Source organism: Amblyomma maculatum, chromosome 1, assembly GCF_055883805.1.
Source record: "Amblyomma maculatum isolate TAMU_Amacu chromosome 1, ASM5588380v1, whole genome shotgun sequence".
NCBI lineage: Eukaryota > Metazoa > Arthropoda > Arachnida > Ixodida > Ixodidae > Amblyomma > Amblyomma maculatum.
Window position 1 is genome coordinate 302,796,190 of NC_139344.1, and position 24,907 is coordinate 302,821,096.

General features: G+C 44.8%; 1 protein-coding gene across 1 annotated transcript in view; it reads left to right on the forward strand.

Annotated features, from left to right (window-relative positions):
• The window catches only part of sli (slit guidance ligand), a 793,209-nt gene that overhangs the window by 10,746 nt on the left and 757,556 nt on the right, over nucleotides 1-24,907 (forward strand). The window lies entirely within an intron of this gene.

Consider the following 24,907-nt stretch of genomic DNA (forward strand, 5'->3'; position numbering starts at 1 on the left):
CTAAAGAGATTAGATACAATACATCACCTTGGTTTGCGTCTCTCACATGGTGCCTACAGAACCTCCCCCATTAAAAGCATCTCATCATCATCATCAACAGCCTGAGTATACCCACTGCAGGGCGAAGGCCTCTCCCATATTCCTCCAAATAACCCGGTCCTGTGTTAGGTGCATCCACTTGACCCCTGCTAACTTCTTAACCTCATCCGTCCACCTAACTTTCTGCCGCCCCCAGCTACGCTTTCCTTCCCGTGGAATCCAGTTTGTTACCCTAAGCGACCATCGGTTATCCTCTCTTCGCACTACATGTCCTGACCATGCCCATTTCTTCTCCTTGATTTCCACTAGAATGTTAGTAACTTGAGTTATTTTTCTGACCCATTCTGCACGCTTCCTATCTCTTAATGCTACCCCTACCATTTTTCGTTCCATAGCCCTCTGCGTTGTCCTAAACTTAAGTAGAACCCTCTTGGTTAGCCTCCACGCTTCAGCCCCATAGGTGAGTACAGGTAAGATGCAACTGTTGTATACTTTCCCCTTGAGCGATACCGGTAAGCTGCTAGACATAATCTGGGAGGGCTGGGAGCGCTAAACGCATCTACGTAGAAACAAATGAACCACCCCTTGCAGACAGAAGAATGATGCTTACATGTGCGTACATACTTACAGAGGTGGGCAAGCTCATGAGGTTTCGACCTCATGAGGTCGACCTCAACATCGCGGAGTGAGGTGAAGTTGAGGTGAGGTCGGCGATAGCTCGAAATGTTTTGAGTGAGGTCACGAAATTGGACCTCAACCTCACGTGTGAGTTTGAGGTTGAGTGAGGTCGTCATTGTGTGAGGTCGAAATTGTGAGGTCCAGGCTTTTTGCTGTTGCCCCTTTTGACGCGGAGTTCGAGCGTACTGCTGCGGTGTGCCCGCCGACTCTTGGTGTTAGGTTACCCCCCGTTCGGACGATCGGATGCCGCAGCCCCTGCGCAGCTTTCGGTATTCCACCGTAATGTCCGCAGCCCGAGGACGCTTCCCTCTGGTCTTCTTGGAAGATTTTTTTTTTATGGCATGAACTCCTCGTGCCCCCCGCCCGCCACCCCCGTTTTCTCAGACTTGTTTGTACCTATGCTTGCCGCCGGCTCAAACACCCAGGAGCGCGCAAAGCACGTAACTCACTCCGAAGCGCGATGCTTTTGTCGGATGCCGCAAACAAACAAGCAAACTAAAAAGCGAAGCAAATTGTCTTTTGCGCAGACTGCGCGAAGCAGAACTGTTTATCGTGTGCATGCCCGTTTCCAGGCGCTGACGTCACGGCTGCTGCCTTACATTCGATGAAGGATCTCGCTGTACATTACACGGAACCTTAACAGAAAATGGTGCAGTGAAATTGTTATAGAACGTGATACTGACAGATAAAAAAAATGAAAACATAAACAAACCAGGAAAACCGGCACAATACCGTCTGAGCATTTTATCGAGGTCCTCTCTTCCGAATTGTACGTCATCGTTCTATATTCCGGTCCTGTAAATTTATATTCTTATATTCTCCAGAATAACCTCTCTTTGGTCTTGTGCTGCTTGTTCCTTCTAACAGATTCACAGGTGGCCCCGAACAACTGCAACGCCGAATCATTGCAGCATGGGATCAAGGTGCTAGCGTTCCTCACATAACCAATACAGCGCTAAAACATGCAAGATGATGAGACGGACGGCACAGCTTATAAGAAGCAGCTGATATACAGGAAAGAAGCCTGCGCATGTTAACCATTTGCCTAGATAGAAGAGGCAAAAAAATTATATGGGGCTTGTATACAGTAAAGCCCAATAAAAAAAAAAAAATTTTGCTCCGCTAAGGCCCTTTGTTTCTCTCTCAAATTCTAGTGAAACCAAGCAATGCAGGAGGAGGAAGGATGATGTTCTTAGCTCCATAATATCAAGTCTCTCTTGAAATCTCTAGGCGCAGGAAAAAAAAAAAGAGAAAAGCGTTCTTCTACACGTTTTTAAAGCTTAAAAGTATAGAGATGTTTTCTGGCTCGACATTTTGGTGTCTAGACGGACGAATTAGTGTGGCAAACAGCGCGTGTCTCTTTTATGCTGCCGTCTGCTCGAGACGGAGAAATCAATCGGATGAAAATTTGTGTGGTCAGATATCAGAGTAATATATTCAGACATTCGTTTTTTCTTTAAAAATCAATTGAAATATACATGAATGAAACCAATTACATGCTAGCACTGAGGAATGCAGTACTAAGTCGATGTCTCAAGCCTTCTATACGTTCTGGGAAGCGCAGTTCTGTCTTTAGTGTGCGAAATTTCGTATTACTTTCGTCAACACGGTATTTCTTTATATATATTTTCTTATATGACATTTACGTTCGTGCACTTCCGAACAGAGAACAGGCTTCTTCCCTCGCATTTGGCTTTCTTTGGCATCTTTCCAAAGGCCCATAGCACAACCCTCCTTTCCACTTACCGGAGCGGTCATTTAGTTTCTCTTTTTTCTTTTTTTCTTTTTGCAAGTATTGCAAAGCGCGATATAATCTCTGAAAACGAAGCTGACACATTCGCTGCTGCCTTTGGTGTGTATTGGGGACAATTCGGCATTCACTGCATGAGCAAAACCAGATGCCTAAAGACGGACGGCGAAGGGAGGAGCGCGTGCACAGCAGGGAGCGTGGTCCCTCCGGGCTGCTTGCTCGCCTCCTTTCTGTTGTTCTTGTCTTTATTTTACGTTTATGTGCTGTAACTATACGACACTAACGGGGAAACGGTTTCTCTGGATGCACGTGCGGTGCATGCGGCGAAGCAGCTTCGGAGACACCACCGTGTAATCTATTAGTTCAGTCTTTAAAGGAAAACAGGTGAATAACACAAAGAAGAAGCTCGTCTCAGACTTGTTGGCGAAAGGGCATCCAGTATTCTGTTCGGACATACAAGAATTTGTACCGTTTTTTTTTTTTTGGGGGGGGGGGGGGCGAGGGGGAATTGGACATTTTGGTCCGGAGAAATTTGACGGGCGAGCCGATGTTCGCGACAGTAAAGTGGTTCAAGTTTAACCCTGTTTCCTAGCAGTTCCGAACCCTATAATTTTTTAATGTAAGTTTTTAATGTTCGAAGAAGCAATTTCCCCAATTATTGCAACACGCCACGGGATCACAGAATTATAGACAAACACCTAGGAGTGGCCGGTTGGGACCTCATAACATCCACAGCGTTCCTCTTCGAAATTTTCTGAAGGTACATTTGTTTACTCGGCGTTGGCCGAGTTTGGTGATTATTTGGTCTTTTGCTGTCTTTTCCCGTTTTTGTTTTGTTTTGTTGGGGATTTAGTCATCACGACAGGTCGTTTCATGAGCGGCTGTTATGGAAAATTCGTGCCCCCTTAATACGGACGACCCGAATTATGAACAGTTTTTCTGGAGACGAAACTTTTTCAGTGTATTTATGCCTCGTTAATATAAAAACACGCTGTCCGAGCAATGGACAGGGGAAGAATGCATACAGCCCACTTGGGCCCATGCATTTTTGTCTCGTTAATAAGGACATCGTTTGAAAAAAAACAGGGGAGTCCGAAGTTGAAGAAGGGCCGGCAACCTATGCCGATACGGCCGGATGCCTGAACGAGTCCTGTGGAGTTTGAAAGAACCAAAGTGGGCGTGTCGTCGTTTTAGGAGGGGGAGGGGCGCAAAAGCGGAAAGGAACGTACACAGCAAACCGAGGGTCCGCTAAGTAAGAAAGACAACAGGATAGTTAAGCGGGCGAGTTGGTGATCCATCATCCAAAAAACAGCGCGAACAAACGGGGACGACAGGAAGAAACAGCGCTTGTTCCTGTTGTTTCTTCCTGTCGTCCCCGTTTGTTGGCGCTGTGTTTTTTGGATGAAGTAAGAAAGAGCCCGAAAGGAGAGAATCGTGATATTTCTGGGGACAGCGGAAGCGCCGCAACGAGAGGTCGCAGTGGGGAAAACAGCAACATGTGGTCGCAATAAATTCTGCTGAACGTGAACAGAAGAGAGGCCGGTAAAAGCGTAAGATAGAAATAACAAGATGAGAGACAAGCGCCTAAACTGGCGGAGGGAACAGTTTTTCTTTCCTAGATCACAATGTGTGTTCCATGAAGCCGTTAACGCTTTTCGGTCAGAGTTAAGACACACCCACGAAATAGAGCGACAAAAGAAAAGCGACGAGCACGCAACCAGGACCGTCCTGGACGCCCTTCCTTCTCATGCTCCTGGTTTTCGTAAATGTTGCGCTGCCGAACTACCACATGTTGCGGTCCGGATGTCGGCTTCGCCTTGAGTCAACGATGCGGCCTTGACAAGGTCTGAGCTCTTCGTAGTCGGCTAGCCGTCGTTCTAAACTGTACTTCAGCTTGCAGTGTTTGTTTCATAGGAATACATGCAAATGGCACAGGAAAGGGCTGTTCGATAGCACTCAGCGGCCTGCCAACTTGACTCCCTCGCTTCCTTACATAAAGCTTACAAGTAAGAAAAAAGAGAATCAGAAGAACGGAAATGCAGGGAGGTTAACTAGGCAAAAAGAGTGCAAGGAATCAGGAGCCTGTAACCCTCAAATTTAGTCTGACTTTTGGCAAGGCGGGAGTTAAACGCAAAAGAACGGAGCTGAACGTACGCGCGAAGCGGGACACTTGTGAATACAAGCCGCAAAAGCCATCTCAGTCAGTCCAAGCCGTGAGGGACTGGACCAAAGTTCAACTAGGTCTCAGCCTCGCCAGGTCGACGGTAACATCGATACTACAGGACTCCGATAAATGGCTCAACGTCCGCATCGCAGCGTCAGCCACAGTCCGACAGCGCCCATTACAGTTCGAAGAAATGGAGTCAACATTGTTAATGTGGCTCGGGAATGTGCGCGCGAATGGTGCTGTCGTGAGTGACGAAATGCTTCAACAGAAGGCTCGCTGCCTCGGTAATATTATGGGTGCGTACCATTCCTTCTCCTCCGTCTTGATAGGTTTTACCTGTGATGACTTACGAAATTTTTGTTCAGTAAAACAGGGTGATGTCTACTGAGAAAAATTGTTCTACGCTATGTCTACGTATTACTAACTTCAGCTACTCAAGAGGATAGCTGACAAGATTTAAGAACAGACGTGACATTTCGGGTCGGCGGATTTATGGAGAAGGGGGTAACATCGAAGCTCGGCTGCTTTTAATTACAAATTTAATTAAATAAGCAGCCATTAATTATAGTTTTCCTCAAAAACATACTTTTCATTTTTATTCATGACTCGTTATTATGGATGACTCGCGTTATGGACAGTTTTGGTCGGAAACCAAAGTGTCCATACTAACGAGGTACGAGTGTATTCCTATTTTTTCCCAATTTAATGTATTCGGTCGCAAGAGAATGTACAGAGTGTTAAAAAATGCTTGGCAATCATCAATTTTTTTTTGCGAATTAAGAAAAAGAGCATATCGTCATTGTTGTCATCGTCACTAGGGTCAACAACATTTGTCTTTTCAGTATAAGTAAGAACTGGCTTGTTTTATTTCCAATACGGATTTTATTCATGTGAGCCGGATGGAATAATCTCTTCGTATTGCATTATGGGCGTATGCGTAGTAATGTGGTACCCATGTAGGCCTCAAAATAAAACGGACCAAAAGAAGGATAGGCGAGGAGGAGGAGAGGATTGCTACTTTAGTGCAGAATTGGACATGGGCAGTCTCCGAAGTTTTTCTGCTTTTATCCGGGATATTAATTGTTGTATAAAATTAAGAGTCAAATACAGCTTTCATACGACAAATCCTGGCTTGCCTATATATCCCAGGATTATCGAGAAATGTATATTTGGTTTAGGTTAAGGTTTAATTTAATGAGTGTTTTTTTTTTTTTTTTTTGAGGTCGAGCGCCCGACCTCAACCTCACATTTTGAGTTTGAGGTGAGGTTGAGTGAGGTCGCCAATGGTTACCTGAAAAGTGAGGTGAGGTCGCCTGGGGGACCTCAACCTCAATTTATGAGGTTGATGTTGAGTGAGGTCTCCAAATATTTTTTGAGTTTGAGGTGAGGTCGAGGTTTTTGAGGTCAAATGTCCACCTCTGCATACTATAGAATAAGGTATTTACCAAAGCATATCTGTTATCACATAGTAACGAAGTGCACTTTCAAACACTGTTCATTAACAAGCCCCAGTCAATCAGGCCCTTACTACTCCGCTTTGAAGAAATATGCGAAGAGTTAGAAATACTGGATACACTTTCAAATGTTGCTCAGTGGCACTATCCGTTGCCGCCCTGGTACAGCCTTCCCTCTACCTGTGACCTCACACTGACAGACATCCGAAAAAAGCGAACACCACATGAACACATATTGCAAGAATTCCTAACACTGTGAGAGAAGTATAAGGACTACACTGAATTTTGGCTCAAAAACAGTAAATTATGTGGGATGTGCAAGGCAAGAAGGTAATAAGGCTACCGAACTGTGCATCAATATTTACTGCCGAAAGTTACGCTATTTATGTAGACAACATTAGAAAGCATAATCAATTCATTAAGCTTGCTTATGGCTTTACAATCTAAAAATGCAGCACAACCTATAGTGGGAAACATCATTCACGACGTAGAAAAAATCAGGACACAAGGCGAAACCACAATATTCTGTTGGGAACGAGAGAGCTGACTCATGTGCTGCACAAGCTCGAAACATAAAGAAAATGCGCGTCTCCTTGCATCAGGTCAATGCAGAGAAGCTTGAGAAATAAATGGCAGAATAATGAAGAGCAAAATAAGCTACACACAATAAAATCCATGGTAGGAGAGGTCATTAACACAGAAGGACCGTTTCAGTGAGGGGATTTTTTGCCGGCTCCGTATTGGGCATACACACATGACGCACAATTTTTTTGCTCACAAAAAAGGAAAAACCTCGATGTGGAGGCGGACTAATCGTGAACCACATTTTGATCTCATGCACAGATAAGAAATAAACATTTTACTCCATTCTACAGCGAACACAACCCCTGCTTACTGTTAGGAGACAACCCACGTGTTGAAATTTTCATGTTCTTAGTTTTCTTAGAGAATTAGGGAACCTGAATAAGCTGTAATTTCCTAAACACTTTTCACTTAGAAAAGAAGCTCAGCAACCCTGTGTTTGGCGCATGACGGCCTTAGTTGCCTATGTGCCCAAAAAACTCTCTTTTCCGAAAATGATCGTCCTACAGAACGTGGGCGGACTATTTTTCCAGATTTCATTTCAAAGGTACCACGTGGTACTTATGGAGGTCGACAAAAAGCAGCAAGGATCATGCCACCCTTCATAGTTGCAGTCTCTAACAGAAGCGTTAGGCTCAGGGCATAAGGTGAACAAGATGGGGACATTGAAGACAATGTCAAGCATTCCATATTTCCAAATATCAAGTGCATTGGTGACACCCCTGTTGCTCTTAGACAGAGACGGAAATGCTGGAAGAGCTCAGCGGTGTCATTGATGGGAAGGACAGTAAAGAAATGTTCACAAAACGCTTGATCTTTAACAACACTTGCAGATATCTCAAATGTTTCAAACCCCTGATTTGGTTATGCCTTGCAGAAGCGCCGTTGTGCGAAATGCGCTTCGAAAGAACACCCCCATAAAAACCACAAACTGCGAACCATGTTTAATTAAGGTCTTGCCCAATACCTTAAGGAAAACATCTCGTATAAAGAAGCCCTTTGAGACCCTCACTGCGAAATTTAGCAGACGGGGTGGGGATCTCACTCCGGCCTTTAGTGAGGGCCATCTCCAAAAGAAGGTCAAGGGAGGGCTTCACACACCCTTCTTCGCGGGTCACTTAAGCGCATATAAAACCATGCATTTATGAAAATTTAGTAATGTAAAGAACGGATGTTTTCCCCAGTTGTTTTTATGTCCGCGGGAGACAAACCGAGGAACTAGGCACAGAATCGTTTTAAACAAATGTCGAGAACAAGCACCAAATATGAAGCGTTCAAATAACGGCACCAGAATCTTTTTCTTGGGTGCTAAACAAAGCGACAATTTCGTTTGCCTCCTGAAGAAACGTGCGAGCTTTCACTTTTTCTGTTTGTGCCTGTAAAGCCACACTTGATGGAATATGAAACGACGCCACTTTGTGTGCGCTTGGATGCAAGCGAGGGCAGCGACGTGTGGATTCCTTTTGTTTTCCAACCAAGTTTGTATCTAAAGAGTCCTATAAAATTAAATCATCACTCAAGGCCTTGGAGAAAAAAGCTTAATTTTCGCAAATTGGCCAGTAACGAAAATATGTGCGCATTACAACGGCTCGACACCACCAAATTTGCTGCACAAGTTTCATGAGTGCAAGCTTACTATCAGCGTGATGGAGATAGTTCCTACAACGCACACGAGTCATATACATTACCCTTTTGTTCGGCATTCGGGTCTGTGAAAAAGCACATCTTTCAGTCTTTAGATTTTCATTATAACGATATGAAATACATCGCATGCCCAAAGCGATGGTCAACGAGTGAGCCATTTTATTATAATTACAATACAAGCGCATTGCCTCTACAATGTCAAGATGGAGAAGATCATCATAGGAGGTGTGCAGAGAAGAGCAAAGGAAGCGTATTAATTCAGGCGCAGAATCACATCTAAAACAAATGTGAGTTGGTAGTCCCCCTTCACAATCCCTCTTCTCACAGCATACAACAGGGAAACATACTTTTTAAGCCTTATACACGCTCTCTTTATCAAATGCAAAAATGCAGCCGAAAAGCAAAAACTTCCTACAAGGAAACGACAATAAATTACATCAAGCAAAAAGGCTGCGGTTGGCCATGACCTAATCCTGCAAGACTTTTTAACAAATGGGGAAAAATGACGGCTAAAAAGAGAATCACCAAGAGCCACCTATAGGGGCGCCACTGAAAACCGCCTAGCGGTAGTCCTTCCGCTGCGAGAATTGCTGACGGTCGCGGTGGCGATTTTTTCTATGCCAGCCTGAAAGGGCATTGATGATCCATCTGGAAGGAACCTCCTACAAACAAATGACTGGCTGCATTTTGGAGCCCTGTTTTTCTGTGATTAAATACTTAACAATCTTTGCTCATGGTGACGCGCTTTCTTATAGGCATATCGGTTCACCGGATCGCAGGAAATCCCGCATTATTGTCCGTGGACGAAAATAAAGCAGTTGTTCAGATTCGTGCCAAATGCCAACTAAAGGAAGGTAATGGAGCAGAAATGAACCAGTGAGACATGTCTCACTGGTTCAAGGGGAATAAAGGTCGACCTACGCAATTAGAACGCATTCTGATCTTAAGGACAAGTGACGATGGATTGGATCGTAGCGTGTACAGTCGGAAATAGGTGAAACGCGATAAAGAAAGCGCTTACAAAAAGCAAATTGTACGTTTGCTTAGGTAAAATAGCAAAACATTTAAACATTCAGCTCTTAACAAACGCCGCCTATAGGCCATGCATGTACCACGCGCTCTGAACATTCAATCTTGTACCTGACGCTCATCATATCCGTCTTTGCGCCCTGGGGACTTGAAAAAACAATATGTAGCACTGTATTAAATAATTAAATTATTACAGGTTTACGCAGTAACCGACGTATTTTGTTTCCTGTACCTAAAAGCGAATGGTAGCGATAGTAAAAAATTGACAATTACGCGCCGATATTCTTTCAAGTGCTTTCGTATCCAAATATAATTACAAGCGGCTTCGCCAAGTGAACTCAGACAGTGCGCTGTCGGCTGTATTGCTTGCAGAGCTGGGACGAGTAAATAACAACTAAGCATGTTTCTTATAGCTTTCGAACAAGCCCCTCCGGGGTGGCGCAGTGGTTAGGGCGCCCAAGGATGCGGCGAAAAGCAAGGCGCCCGTGTGCGATGTTAGCGCACGTACCCCGTCTCTCATAGCGTTCATCGACCAAAGCATTGTGTCACAGATGCTGTTTACGCCACGATGCCAACCAATTCATATTCGCTCTCACCAACTGGCTTGCTATATCCCCGAATCCTGATATACAACAAAGCGTGCTCAACCACCTTATTCGCCCTGAATACACAGATGGAGAGGATTGGGCATTCTCAAATCGCCCCTCTCAAGTACGCCTACGCTTTACCCTTTCGTGGATTCAAGAAAAGGCTCAGTAGTTCTAAGCGCTACACTCTTTATCATCGAAATAAATTCCATACCAAATGTAACATACACTCGGTCTATGTTAATGACCTCCAGCTTATCAAGGTGTGAAATGCAGATACGCATTAAAGACACTTGGTAATTGGGCAGGAACAAATGAATTTCCATTTTCTCCACAAATTGCGGTTCCCTTCTCATTGAAAAAGTCTCGCATTCCTACTGCACATAAAGAACCTAAAAGTGAAGGCTACCTCAACGTTTAAAGTACTGTCGAGCGAACGCTGGGATCTGATAGCGCCTCCTCCACATTTACCGCTCTCTGGTGTTGACCTGTCTGGATTATGGATGTCTATGGTTCAGCCGTCGTATTTAAGGCAGTCATGCGAATCATATGGAGGCAGATGAAAAGCTCTCGCGTATTATACTCTCAGAATAAGGTCACCCAACAACTTCCAGAATTAAGCACATTGCCCCCATGGTGCAACCTCACTTTATCACCACAAGCCACACCGAAAGAAAAATACACTAATTGTACAGATGAACTTCAATAAGAGTTGTACGATCTTGTAATGCCATGAAAGGATATGCGCAAAAAAAGACACCGTCTTGTCGTTTCCTCTGTTTTGTGTTTGTGTTGTTCTTTTTTGCGCATCATGGCATTACAAGATTGTACAGAGTTTTACACAGATAGTTCACAAATCAACTCTTATGTTGGTTGTGCAGTAGTGGAGGGGAGCTCAGAATAAGTAATAAACCTCAGCAGTGTGCATGGATATTTACAGGCGAATGTTATGGCCTGGTAGAAAATAAAGTTATAAATAAGAACATTGAGAGCAGTGTATCCGTTGAGTATATTCAGAGCTCTAAATTACAGAAATGCAGTCATGCTAACGTAATAAACAAACAATATAAGGTAGAACGAGAGGTATGAAAGAGCACTGGACAACGAGAGACCTCAGTTCGCAGGTCGAGCCAACGTTTCGACAAATGTCTTCGACTGGGCACACCGATTCCGAAGAAGCTGGGGTGGAGGGGGAAGGTGGGTGAGAAGAAAGTGAGTGAATAAAAAAAGAAATGTTTTTTCAGTATGTGTTTCTCAGCCTGTGGCCTGAAAGAAAAATAAAAGCGGCAGGAAAAACTACGATGCGTGGTGGGTGATTAGTCAGCACCTAAATCAGGTTAACACCCCTTTTTTGAAAGGGTATTCCAAAGGGTTCTGATAAGAAATATATCTGCAGGGGGAAAATTCTCAAGCTTTCAGCAAAGGGGGGGGGGGGGAAATGACAAAGAACAGGACAGTGAACCACACCTGGCACACACACACACAAAGTTGAACGGTCAACTAAAGTAGGAAGTCATAAACAGGCGCAGTTTATGCTATTGCAGAGGAAGGATAAGTGTATACTTTGTCTACCCACACTTAGCCGTGCTTGGCAACTCTGGATCATGGTGGTTGAGCCGATGCTTTAAGGCTCCTCGGCGGAGGAGGTGACACACCCACGCTTCCCATAGAGCCTACCGGGGGTCCTGCCCTTTCACTTGTCATACTCTTGGTTAACCTTGGGTGGCTATATTGGGTTATAGTTAGGGTGTGCGAGTCATTACTTCCGCAGTCCCTTTGTTGGGCTGCATCGTAGCCGAACAATATACTCACCAAATGATCGCCTTGACCGAGGCTTCATTTTTCGATCTATCAAAAGAGGCCGCATCACTCACAGTGAAGTAGTCATTAAACCGGGTTTCTTCGTAACCAGATGTCTAAATAATACCCTGGTCTCTGCCTATACAGTGGCTCTTGAGGTTTGCAGCAAAGAGAAACTCCGTCGGTGCTCACAGATCATTAAGATAAGATAAGATACTGTTTATTTCATTTTTTCCAAAACATGGGGAGAGGAAAGAAAAAGCTGCTCAACAGCAGCTTGACAAGCTTTCACCCCCCGTATTCACACAGACAGCAGCAGAGCGCACAAAAGACCTGTCCATACAGATCATCCATACAGAAATCATACAGTGATAAATCTATACAGTACTAACGCAATGGGAATTAACCATAACCTCCATGAAACCCACACGCAGACAGCATACATTCACGCTCAACATGACCCTGTCATTTGAAAGCATAATACAACAATAAAAAGACAAACGATATCTGAGTAGAATAAATTCACTTTCTCTCAATGAACAAAACAGAATTAAATGTTTACTGAAGGAATAAATCTCTCAACATTGATTTTGGAACATTCATTAAGTCTTTTTGGTATAAATAGTTTAATATGCTTGGTACTGTCTCATCTGGTCGCCATAGTTAGTTCGGCTGTACCCAGGGCTCAGGATGCCTAGTTGTATAAAAATGCCTGTTTCTTCGTAAGTTTGCTAGATTAGTGACAGGCTTAACGTTCAGTTTCTTTTCATCTCTTATCATTTTACAAAGGTGATAGTAATAGAGGTTCTCCATGTTAATTAGTCTCAATTTCCTGAGCAAGCTATCTGCGGGACAGTCTGGTTTGGAATTTGTAATAATCCGGATTACCTTATTTTGCATTACTGAACGTTTCTAACGTTTGTTAATGCTGTCTTGCCCCATACTAAAAACAGTTTACGTGTGATAAAAACAATGTAAGATAGATAAGCAGTCTTGTGCTAAGCGGAAATAAATCCCGATTTCTATACAATAATCCTATAATGCGAGCTAAGCTCGTTATGACGTGATTTGTATGAGCACGGCCGCTCGATGGAAGCGCACTAGGTGCGGCCTGCTACGTCGCCCGAAACCGGCGGGAGGCGCCTACTTCCAGTCGCCACCGCCGCGGCGCCGCCGTTCGGGGACAGGCGCGCGCGGAGAGCTGCGCCTGGCTGCGCATTGAGGGAGGCGTCGGCGTGGTAGAAGCCTTTTATTTTAAGGATATAAGAGCTCGGCTTCACACAATTTGACAACAAGAATTAGTATATCCTCTCATGTCTAGTGTGACCATGTCAGCACTTAGCGCTTGCACGGCCAGGATGTATACTGGAGTGTACCGTGAAAAACTTATAGTGACGGTGGTTCAAGGCCACTCGATTGGAGAGCTCGCATTACCGTGATGTTGCATTAGTATCCAGTTGTTCATCACATTAAAATGTGACCCGGCTGTGAACAATTCGATGCTGTTCAGCTGCCACGGTAGCCTAATGCATAACCACTTAATTAACTATGTCGCGAATTCCGTGTGTCATTTTCACACCATTTACTCATTCCTGCATACAGCTTTTATACACAAATTGATGTCAACCTGTTCTAAGCTGCCAGTGCTATAAAATAGAAAAATGTCCTACTATGAGCAACCTCTGAAAATGCGATACGTAACCAACCTTTCTATCTCGTGACAAATTTTACGGTGGAAATATGAAGATGTTTATTAGGTTAAATCTAGATGATAACCTTGGATCTTCGACTCAGTTGGAGACCTTAAGCTTTGTACGCCAGAACGCTATCTGTGATGGCCTCCCGCATTTTGCATGACCGGACAAAGTAAGCGCGCTTGATAGAGCTGGTCTGCCTCAAGGTGCTACGTATATGCGCCGAAAGTTTTTATTACTATTTTTATTGGCTGCTCGTAAACCCATACAATTTTGCTGGTTCGTAATTTTCAATGGAAGAACGTGCATCGAGTGTTGCTGTTGTGAAATTCTTAGCTGTGATCACAAGAATGTTCACGCGTCAGAGCGCAACATGCAGCTGAGATTCAGCGAGCAGGCGAGTACGCTTATTTAATGGCCACACAAAAAAAGGAAGAAAATTACCAATCGCAGACGGAAAACCTTTCTTGAGAGATGTTTATCGCATAGCCATAAACATCGCTCCACTGTTGAGTTGACATTTCCAGCCCAGCTCGCTGTCAGTGGGGGCAGCAACTTAACGATATCTTGCATAGCGCCTTAGCATGGGCACGATCATTGTTTTTATAGATTAGCTGCAGGTACTGTGTACAGTGAGAAAAGAATTATGAAACCAAAAGTTTACACAGTTTGTTACTTCGCCGGACCTCTTCAGACTTCATCATCCTGTTAATGAAGGTATTTCTAGGCTGACAAAGCTTGATTACTTCCTTTGCGGGTTACATCAAGCCTCCCTTGTCCTTGGTTTTCATTAACCTGTAACTGGTCCAGTTGACTCATATTTCCTGCAACAGGCTCTTGCTCGACTGACATGCCGCCTCAAAACCGTTACCAAATATCGCATAAATTAAGCAACAACCTGGTAGTGATAAACAAAACTTGGGGTTCTTAAGTCTCCTTGAGGAGCCTCGTTAGAGTTCCCGCACTTTGCTACCTGCTTATTCACCGTATCCCGTAATTGCTGCCTCTGTCGCATATCATTAGAATGCAGCCTTAAGCCACCGCATTATATGAAATAGCACCCTACACATAGCTATATAAAGCCCCTCTTTACCGAAGCCGTACGAACGTGCCCTATAGGAGTATAGTGTGCGTGACTTGGGATCTAAGGGTCCCGCTTTCAATCATTCACATTTCACCCTTACATCTTATTGACTCTCTCTGGTTTGGCAGCTCCTGCCACATTGAACATGTCACGTGTTCTCATTGCGCCAAAGGTGTCTGGCCATATCACCAACTAAAGTGCCTCTTCCCAGAGAGGTTTTTTTCCGACTTTCCGCCGACAGAGCGGGCGCCGGATTTTCTGTGGAACGTGGCTTTTCATTTTATCGCATCAGCTCAAACAGTCTCAACAGTAAAACAAATGTTGTATGCACAGGCTCCTTTACTTGCAAGGCCACTCAGTCTAGCGCGGTAAAATTTAGAACATATTGCATGCTTATATATATAAAAAAACCCCTTCGTAGCTTTTTCTGATATGTTCTCACAACATAACCTGCAAGAAAAGCTTCTGGTGCTACCTCATCGTGTTCATCTGCGTCACAACACATCATTAACAATCCTAGTTCACTGACCAGCTCCCTGATAACTAAATAGGTTAAACAACGTGACGGGAACACAGAAAAAAAGGACGACGCAACTAGCGCGGTTGTGCAGTCTGCTTCTCCTGTTCCCGTCACGTTGTTTGCACGGTTAACCTATAATTAATCACCAACAAGTCCAATCTGCTGTCCCTTGCAGCAAATTCAATGGCAGCTGACAGGGCGTTATGCTTCAGCATATGGACTTTTTAACCTCAGCGCCGCTTTCATTTCAGAGGAAGCGAGTGCATTTTTACTCCTCGCTGCTCTCTTTGCCTGAAGCGAGCTCAGCAGATAAAATTAGAGGGTATCTTAGATGTCTCTTAAGCGGAGGACGGCGAAAGCCTACCCTTCTCCTATCATTTGCCTCTCATCGTTTGCCACAGTTCGTCATTTCAAGTCGTCGTTTGATATATTGGTGGTTTCTCAGTCATAATGAGTCTGTCTGCGTAGTCATTGTAGCCCTTATCATTCAAAACTAAGCAGGTTACTCATTTAGAGTCAGCTGTGGTCATTACATGTCGTCGTTTCACATATTGGTCATTTCGTAGTCATTAACAGGAATGATGAGGCATGCCTAACTATTATAGTCATTACCACACATTGCTAAGCACTTTTACTCATTTCTAATCAATTGCGGTCATTACATGTCGTAGTTTGATATACTGGTCATTACAAATCATTTTAGTCATTATTAACCATTATTAGTCATTAGCATTAGTAATTACCTCTATCAATGTCTATTTATAACTTTTATTGATTACCTATCACCATCAATCATTTTCATTCTTAATCTCCCTCCTTGCATGTCCGCTTTTGCGACTGGCACACCAGTGCACAGATGCGATGCACAGATAACAGGCACAGCTTCTGCGCATAGATTTTCGCTCCATGAGCCTAGAACGGCTTTCGCCTTAAAAAACAAACACATCCAGTCTCAACGTTAACGTGCTTGCACACGTGCACACAAAAAAGTTTGCGTTTACCACGCAGACGCGAGGCGAACGCGCCCAGAAAGGAAGCAAACCACGCGCTCAGAGCCGGCGACCCCGGCAGCGACATGTCCCCGAACAGTGGCGCCCTTAGTAGAAATAGCGGGCGCAACTGTAAGCTCCCCAAGGACGCGCTTGCCCATTGACGGCGGCGCGACGCAGCAGGCCGCACCCAGTGCGCTTCCATCAAGCGGCCGTGGTATGAGCATCCCAAAGCATGTACTCTGAGAAAAATACTCCAAGAGTTCTGAATTCGCTGACGATTTCAGTAAGCTGCTCGTTTATGTGCAGATAACTGTTTGATACGATATTTTGTTTTTAGCTCGAAAGACAATAGCCTTAGTTTTTTGTGCATTAACAACCAATCGATTGCAAGCACATCAAGAATGAAGTTTGCTTAAAGTACTGTTAGCGAGATTGACAAGCATTTCGTAATCATTTCCCTAAAAAAACAGGCTGATGTCATCGGCGTAAATTATAACTTTTGGGTCATCATCAATGTTAACAAGATCATTTATACAAATATTAAATAAATACGGTCCCAAAATGCTACCCTGAGGGACACCGAAAAACGTAGGTTTAAGTGAGGAGAAGCTACTATCTATACTAACCAACTGCATACGATTTCCAAGATATGATTCAATCAGTTTCAAGGCAACACCGCGTATACCATAAAATTCTAATTTCTTCAGTAAAATACCCCGGTTAAGGGAATCAAATGCCTTTGTGAAATTACGAAAACAGCCAGTACATACCGTTTTTCTTCAAGTTTTTCTAGAATAAACTCTTTTTGATGAAGCAGGGCAAGCTCAGTGGAACGGTTTTTCCTGAATCCATATTGAGATTCAGTCATAATGTTGTGTTTATCTGTAAATGACACTAGACGGGAATGAACAGCGTTTTCGAGAATTTTAGGAAAAATAGGTAGTATGGAAATTGGTCGGTAATTTGCTAAATTGTTTTTGTCGCCTATTTTGTGCAGAACGTAAACTTTCGCGTATTGAAGCTTTGTCGGAAATAATCCGCTTGTCAGACAAATATTGAAAATATGGGTAAGGGGAATAGCAATAATGTCAGCCACGAATTTGATCGGGCGGACTTGAAGGTCAAAGATATTGTGAGCCTTCTGTGAACCGTCTTTGATTTGTACATGCCATGATCTTCTTCTTTCATTTGTACATACCATCATCATCGTCCCGTGGCGCCGGCTCCAGCGCGCGCCTGGGTTCGTGATCGGATTAAAACGCTAGACAAGGCTTGGCTGTCCTTGCCGTCACGACCTCGCCGTCTCGACCTAGCCTTCTTTTACAAGTGGTGGAGGTGAAATTTGATCCCCTAGCTGCCTTGGGCCCTGCCTTTCGCTGGAGCTATGTTCCGGTCGCCGTTTGGCAACTGCCACCATCGCTATGTCTACCGACAGTACCCACGAACCGGCCGGACCCTCTACCTCGGCTGCACCACCCCCTCCGACTGTGCCCACACGACAGCGCGACCCGCCGCAGTTCGCTGGTTGTCGCGATGAAGACATCGATGACTGGCTTGACACCTATGAACGCTGCAGTGCCTACAACTGGTGGGACGATGCTCTGAAATTTCTCAACATTTCTTTCTACCTTATTGAGGTCGCCAGGAATTGGTTCATCAATCGCGAGCCCCACACAACTAACTGGCCCACCTTCAAACAGCAGTTCCGACAGTACTTCGCCGACCCGGCAGTTCGGACTGAGATCGCGAAGACCAAGCTTGCTTCCCGCCTTCAAGGTCCTGATGAGTCATATGCGTCTTACATAGAGGCCATACTTGCACTCTGCCGGCGTATTAGTCCCAACATGGCGGAACCTGAACGAGTACACCACGTCTTGAAAGGAATCAATTCTATGGCTTATAACACCCTAGTTGCTCAGAATCCTTCAACTATTGATTCCATTATTACGACCTGCCAACGCATCGACCAGCTGCAGTCCTCCCGATTGCAGCCCGCCAACGCTACTGGTCCACTATGCTGATCTCGATCTGCGGGCACTTATTCGAGCCATCATCCGCGAGGAGCTCCAGGCCCTCAAGCCTGTCTGTCGACATGGGTGCGATCATTCTTCCGTAACTTATAATGACGCCGGTCTCCGCATCATCAAAGAAGAGCTGGCAACAATCACCCAACCTATGGCATCTGACCCTCCTGCACCCCGCCCAGTACCGACTTACGCGCGCGTCGCAGCATCCCCCCCCTCCTTTGGTTCCCTCGCCCCGACCGGCACCAACGTACAATCACGTCAATGCAATAGCGACGGCTCAACCTGCACCACCCTATTACGCACCTTGGCGCCCCTCCCGACCAGTTTGCTACGACTGTGGCATTAGAGGACATATATCCCGCTTCTGTCGTCGCCGCCTCCAGAACGAGCGCCGTGGTTACGACACCTTCGAAAGTGGCATGCCTTCAACGTCATATTATCAACGCCGGTTTATTCCAAGCCCACCTCGAAGATCATCCCCACCTCCAGAATCCTCGTCTGAGCCTCGGAACCCATGCATCCCGACGCCGGTCCCTATCCCCATACCGCCGCTCAGTTTCCCCTCTCCGCCCTGCAACCGCTCTCCCTGTCCGCCATCCGGAAAACTAAGCGTTGCAGTTTCCGGAGGTCAAACTGCATTCTGCGAACTTACTAAAAGTCCTCCTGATCGCCCGTATAATGTGATTTCTGTTTTCGCTGAAGGATTACCGGTCGAAGCATTGATTGATACAGGGGCTGCAATTTCTGTCATTCACGCTGATTTGTGCTACCGTTTGCGAAAAGTGACGACACCATATGATGGGCCTGAACTCCGTGGAACCAATGACGTCCCTTTGCGCCCTTTAGCGAAGTGCACCGTACGAGTTGTTATTGACGGCGTCCGCCATCATGTGCAGTTTGCTGTGCTCTCACCATGTGCGCATCTGATTATTTTTGGATGGGATTTTTTGTCAATCGCTTCGGCGTTAATTTCTTGTAGTGACCGTGTTATCCATATGACAGACAGCGATTTTTCATCTGAAGTTTCTGAACAACATCATACCCTCGTTGCCGCCACTGATACTGTTTTGCCTCCTCAGTGCGAAAAACTGCTTACCGTTGTTTCTGACTACATCACTGACTGGGAGGTACTCATCGCACCATCTTATCGTCATCTTGCACGCGGTATCGCCTTCCCGTCTAGTCTTGTGAGGTTCTGCAACGGCTCAGCGACAGTAGCGGCCACCAACACTTTACGTGAATCCCTCGTGCTCCCAAAAGGAACTTCTCTCCCCTGCATGGTGGATGTTCAACCTTTGTCCTTAATGGTGCTCACCGCCCCTCTGCCTCAGCACCGTGTTTCGCCAGACGTCTCTCTTTCTGTTCTTACAAAGACTAATAATCCTAACCTCACGCCGAACCAACGCCAAAAACTGCTGACATTGCTTCGAGACCACCATCCATTTTGGATGCCACTTCCCCACCACTGGGACGGACTAGTGTTGCGCACCATCGCATCATTACTGAAGGTAACTCTATCGTGCGCCGACGGCCTTATCGGGTTTCCCTTTCTGAACGAAAAGGAATTGAAGAAAATGTAAATGACATGCTCCATCGCAATATTATTCGTCCCTCGACAAGCCCATGGTCCTCCCCAGTAGTGTTAGTTAAAAAAAAAGGACGGCTCGGTACGCTTTTGTGTTGATTACCGCGCACTCAACAAAATTACCCGCAAAGATGTATACCCAATGCCAGGAATTGATGACGCCTTTGTCTCTCTAGAAGGCGCCGAATATTTCTCGACTTTGGACCTCCGCTCAGGTCATTGGCAAATGCCTATGCACGAGGACGATAAAGAAAAAACCGCTTTCGCTACTCCCGATGGCCTTTATGAATTTAATGTTATGCCGTTCGGGCTTTGTAACGCACCAGCGACATTTGAAAGAATGATCGATACTGTGCTTCGTGGCCTAAAATGGAGAACTTGTTTATGTTACTTGGATGACATTGTCATCTTTTCGTCAACTTTTAACGACCATTTCACGCGCCTGAATGAGGTCCTCACGTGTCTCGCTTCAGCGGGCCTTCAGCTCAACACCAAGAAGTGCCACTTTGCACAGAAGGAAATTAAAATATTGGGACATCTAGTCAGCCATGACGGCATTCGTACAGATCCTGAAAAAAATCATCGCGGTCTTGAACTTTGCTCGTCCACAACGGACTACAGAATTGCGCAGTTTTCTGGAGACGTTTTTACCAGAACCCGGAGGAATGAGACTGGTCCGACCGCGGTATCTCCGCAAGCCTCCAACACCTACACAAAGGTGATGGATTCCACACTAGCACACCCCTGGGTCAGGGGAGTTGTAACTCGCTCGAAAACTCTTATGTCCGAACGAACCCTTAGGATAAATAAACGAAACACCCGAATAACGGTATCTGTAGATAGATAACTAGTCGAAACGCACAAACATGGCAGTGCTGGGGAGCTGTAGATATCTTGTGAAAAAGGGAAATTAAAGACATACTAGGATTGATGACACCTGTTGCTTTATGCATACAAGAAACAAACCTTGGCCCGACAATACAGATATTAACGAACAATTCTCACTGTTATGGTTCGGAACGAATACAGGAAGGCCTACAATTGGTGCCCTCAGACAAAATAATTTTTAATGGGATATTTTAAGTAACCCACAGTTTTAAACTTGGCGCGGCTATCATGCACACAAGACCATGGGGGATAAACGCCACACTAGGAAAGTTAACTACTTACTATAGTCATTAGCGATCCATCAGGATTTGTACAAACAAAGCTTAAGGTATGGTGGACACAAGAAACAAAATAGCAGAGCCCGGGGCACTGTTTTTAACTACCCGACAGCAGAGAATTTAACCACGAGAGAACTAAGGCAAGAGAGAACATCAGATCAACATCAGAGGAATTGCAGAAAAAAAAAAGCTCGTGACAAAATCATGTCTAATCTATAAAAGTTCACTGCCTTCAAAGACAATGTGGGAATAGGTCCCTAAAATCACTGGCGATAATACTCTGTTCACACTTAAAATATTAACAGCACCCGATACACAGACATAATTGAAAAGAGCAGGCCAATATTCGTTTAAACACTTCTAAGTCCTAAGTTTATCTAACTACACGCACACTTTCCATAACCACAAATCAATAGTAGAAAAACAAAAACTACCCTATAGAGCAGGCATGCATGAGGACTACAACCAGATTTTCACAATACATGAATTAATTAGTGTTAACCCGAAGAAAAAAATAACAGCAGGCCCAGACGATGTACATTTCAGGACGCTTGCCTATGTCTAAAGCTGCCGTAAAGGCACTGCTGGCATATAAAACATGGGTAAGTGGAAAAATGCGGTTAGCCTAAAAAAAGCGCTTTAATGGCCATTTTGAAACCCACCAAGTCCTAGCAGTTACAGACCAATAGCCCTTACTGGCTTGCAAAATGACTCATTTTGGTCTTGAATCCAGGCAACTTCTGGATGCGCATAAATGTGGCCTGAACTGATCATGCTTTCATCCACAGGCAGCATTGTGCATTCGACCTCCCAGGCAGGATAACCACTTCGTCTGGGCATATATGACGTTGCATCCATTTTGATAGTAAAAATGGCTAAAGTAATCCCGAGATCGACCTAGAGGTGGCGCCACCGTCGCTCCGGTAGTGTGGATCGGCAGCCGGCGGCGCTTGCAGGTCTGCTTCTGAGTTTACGGCGGTTTTGTTGGCGATGAAAACGTGACTTCTGCAGTATTTCTGCAATCTTGCAGAAAAAAAATCCAAGGATTTCGCCAATGCAGCGGAAGAAACACGGATTTTAGGAAAACAAGGCACGCAACCACCAGTCTTCTAGATTTACTTTGCACGTTTTTTACGCTGTACCACGCTCACGAGCCTAATACTTGGACCTGCCTAATGACAGCTTTGTTTTTCTTATCGAATTTTAAACAGTGTGCGCGTGTCTCATGCGAGTGAGACAGGCGATTTTAGTGTCAAGCCCATGGAGATACAAGGTTCGTGCTCTGACCTGCAGTACTTTAGAATAAATCGAAAAAGCCTGGTTCATTATATCGCGCTTGAGTCGAGGATTAAGCAGGTTAAGTGTAGCACAGAGAGTGTACTGCATGGCGAGTTGCTTTAGACTCAGTGCACATCAACTCTGGCTAGACAAGCACGCACAAGTATTTCCCAAAAATGAGAGCTCACAAAGACGTGGATGCTTTTCGCGGCCACTGTCATAGAATGTGATAGCGTATTACTGCATGCATGCGCCACTAACTGTAAATGATTTCCTGAAACTGAGGAAAATATAAGGGATTTGTGATGTGTGTGATATGTAATGGTAAATTAGTAGTAGTGCAATTATTTTGTTTTGCAATGCCAATAAATTTTACCGTGTGAGAGAACTTTTACACACTTTACAAAATTTGCGATAATGAGCGATTAATTTTCAGAAACGTTAAAGTGCAAGCTACGAATCACTCGCTGCGAAGACATCGTCATAAACTGCGCATGGTCACTTTTAAAGGATTTCTTTATCACTAATTATTGAGCAATGATTAAATCTTATGCGAAGTAAAATATTAGGGTTAATTCCAAAACAGATGCTCGCTATAAAACGATTCCGAAAGAAATGGAGGTCATCTTATCATGCGACTATAAAGATGTATTTATTCCCGAACTAAACACTGATATTTAAGCCCGAATGAAGCTGTTTTGCTCCCCTTGTCAGAAACGATGAGTTTGCTCGGAAGACAGCACTTAGACGAAAAGGGATTATATTGATTATAATAGGCTACCAGTAAATGACATTGATCTAGGTGTATTATCTAATATTTAGTGTAAAAATTAGGTGCAGAGAAGATGTTTCCTAAATGATTTCTCAAAAGCAAAATGTGCTCACTACCACTGTTACGGATGCGCAGAAACCTTCAACAGCAAAAACAGAAAAGAAAAAAAAAAGCATATTGGCACGGGGTTTAACGCATGAAATCGACATCGGCTATGACGGATGATTGAAGAGGCTGGTTTCGGTGTCGTTCTTTTTTTCTTTTCATTATTAACATCACTTCGACCACATGGGGTTGTTGAATGCGCAGTCGAATTTTCAAAACGGTCGTGATTGAATCCTCCGTTCTCGAAATCAGCCGTAGAGCGCCCTTACCACTGAGATGCCGCGACAGAGGTTTAAAGGCAAAAAAAAAAAAAAAACTACTCACACAACTCTATCATGCATACAGAAGGCATAGAGTGGCCTGTTCAAACTGCATTCTGCTATATGAAGCAGTCTGCAGTGGCATATGTTTTAGTATCTGAGGTATTCCAAGCAGAAACGGGAATATGCGATTTCTGAGCATTAACTTTTATTGACGGCAACGACCTATTTTGCTTTGACACGGCGCTAACGACAGCACCACTTCGTTTGAGACACCGCGTGTCAAAGGATTTCAAGCACCGAAGACCACGACGGATGATGTCCTTATCCAGCATGACATACTCGATACCGACAAGTATTTTTTTTAATGAAGCGTGGAGTTATAGACTGTTCATATTTATTTTTGAAGAGGCATATAAGTAAGCAAAAGCGCACAGGAACCACGAAACAAACAGAAACACTCCTGTACACGCCGCATGCGCGCGCGTAAATCACTGCGGGCTGGCACGCGACGCGAAAACGCATCCACACTGAATAGGTTTCGCCGCTGAGCCGCAAGGTGGCGACTCTGCTCGATCTCGAGGCCAATAATGTATTCCGTTCACGTAGATGACCTGCATGCACCTCCTCCAACTTATCTACCTGCGAGTTGGCTGCGTGGCCAGGGAGAAATGGATTTAAACCTTAAAAAAGGGTTGTATTCATATTCAGTAATGACTGCGACATTGCAATTAGCGTGAAAAAACACAAAGGACAGCGACAAAAGGTACCGACGGGACAGCACGCTAGACTTCAACTGACGTTTAATGCACACGTAACAGAATTTATACACTCGCATTAGGCGCATGCTCAAGAGACTGCCCCCCTCCCTTTCCTTTTGAAGAAGCATGTTGTCGTAATAAAGAGTAAACATTTAAACCAAATTGACGCGCAAGTGTTTTGACAAATAGATCATCTCTTTTTTTTCGTGAGGGCTATTGAGGGTGTGCTCACCCACTTATCCCCTGCCTTATCAATACAAAACGCCTCAAATATCTCCCTATCACCCTGCCTATGAAGCCGCCTCAGCACTCTCGTGTGGCTAAAAAGTGGAACACATTTTTCTTCTTTACTGCCTTTGGTTGTTATTCTGCATTTGCGGCAATGTGCGGCCAAATGGCCACCGGCCATCAGAGCTTAGTCCGGTGTTTTCGCTGCCTTTCATTGTTTGCCCAATATAACACAGTGGGATTAAACACACCAATGGTGCAGTTCACAAACCGTGTTTCGTTGCGCAGGGTTTTGCCTGGTACGCATTGTTGACCATGCGGCACATAGCGTTTGTGGGGCTGTTAAGACGACACGAATGCCGCACTTTCCCGCCGCCTTTTTGAGGCGATGGGACAAGTTGTGCATTTAGGGCACATGCCGTCATTACAGCAGCCTGCTGTCTTGCGTCCCTGTCGGAGCTCTTTAATAAGGCTCTGTCAGGGAAGCCCGCGCTACGCAGACGGAGGACCTCCTGCTGGACACTCATGTTCACTTGGTGCTCACAGGACTTCTGAAGAGCGGCTCTTAGGCAGTTCAGAGCTATTCCTCTTTTTACGGTCTTTGAATGGGCCGAATTATAGCCAAGAACTGGCTTTTTTGAACGAGGGAAGTATGTCCAACATAGTGAACGACTAATGCTGAGGTCAAGGTAATGCAAGCAACCC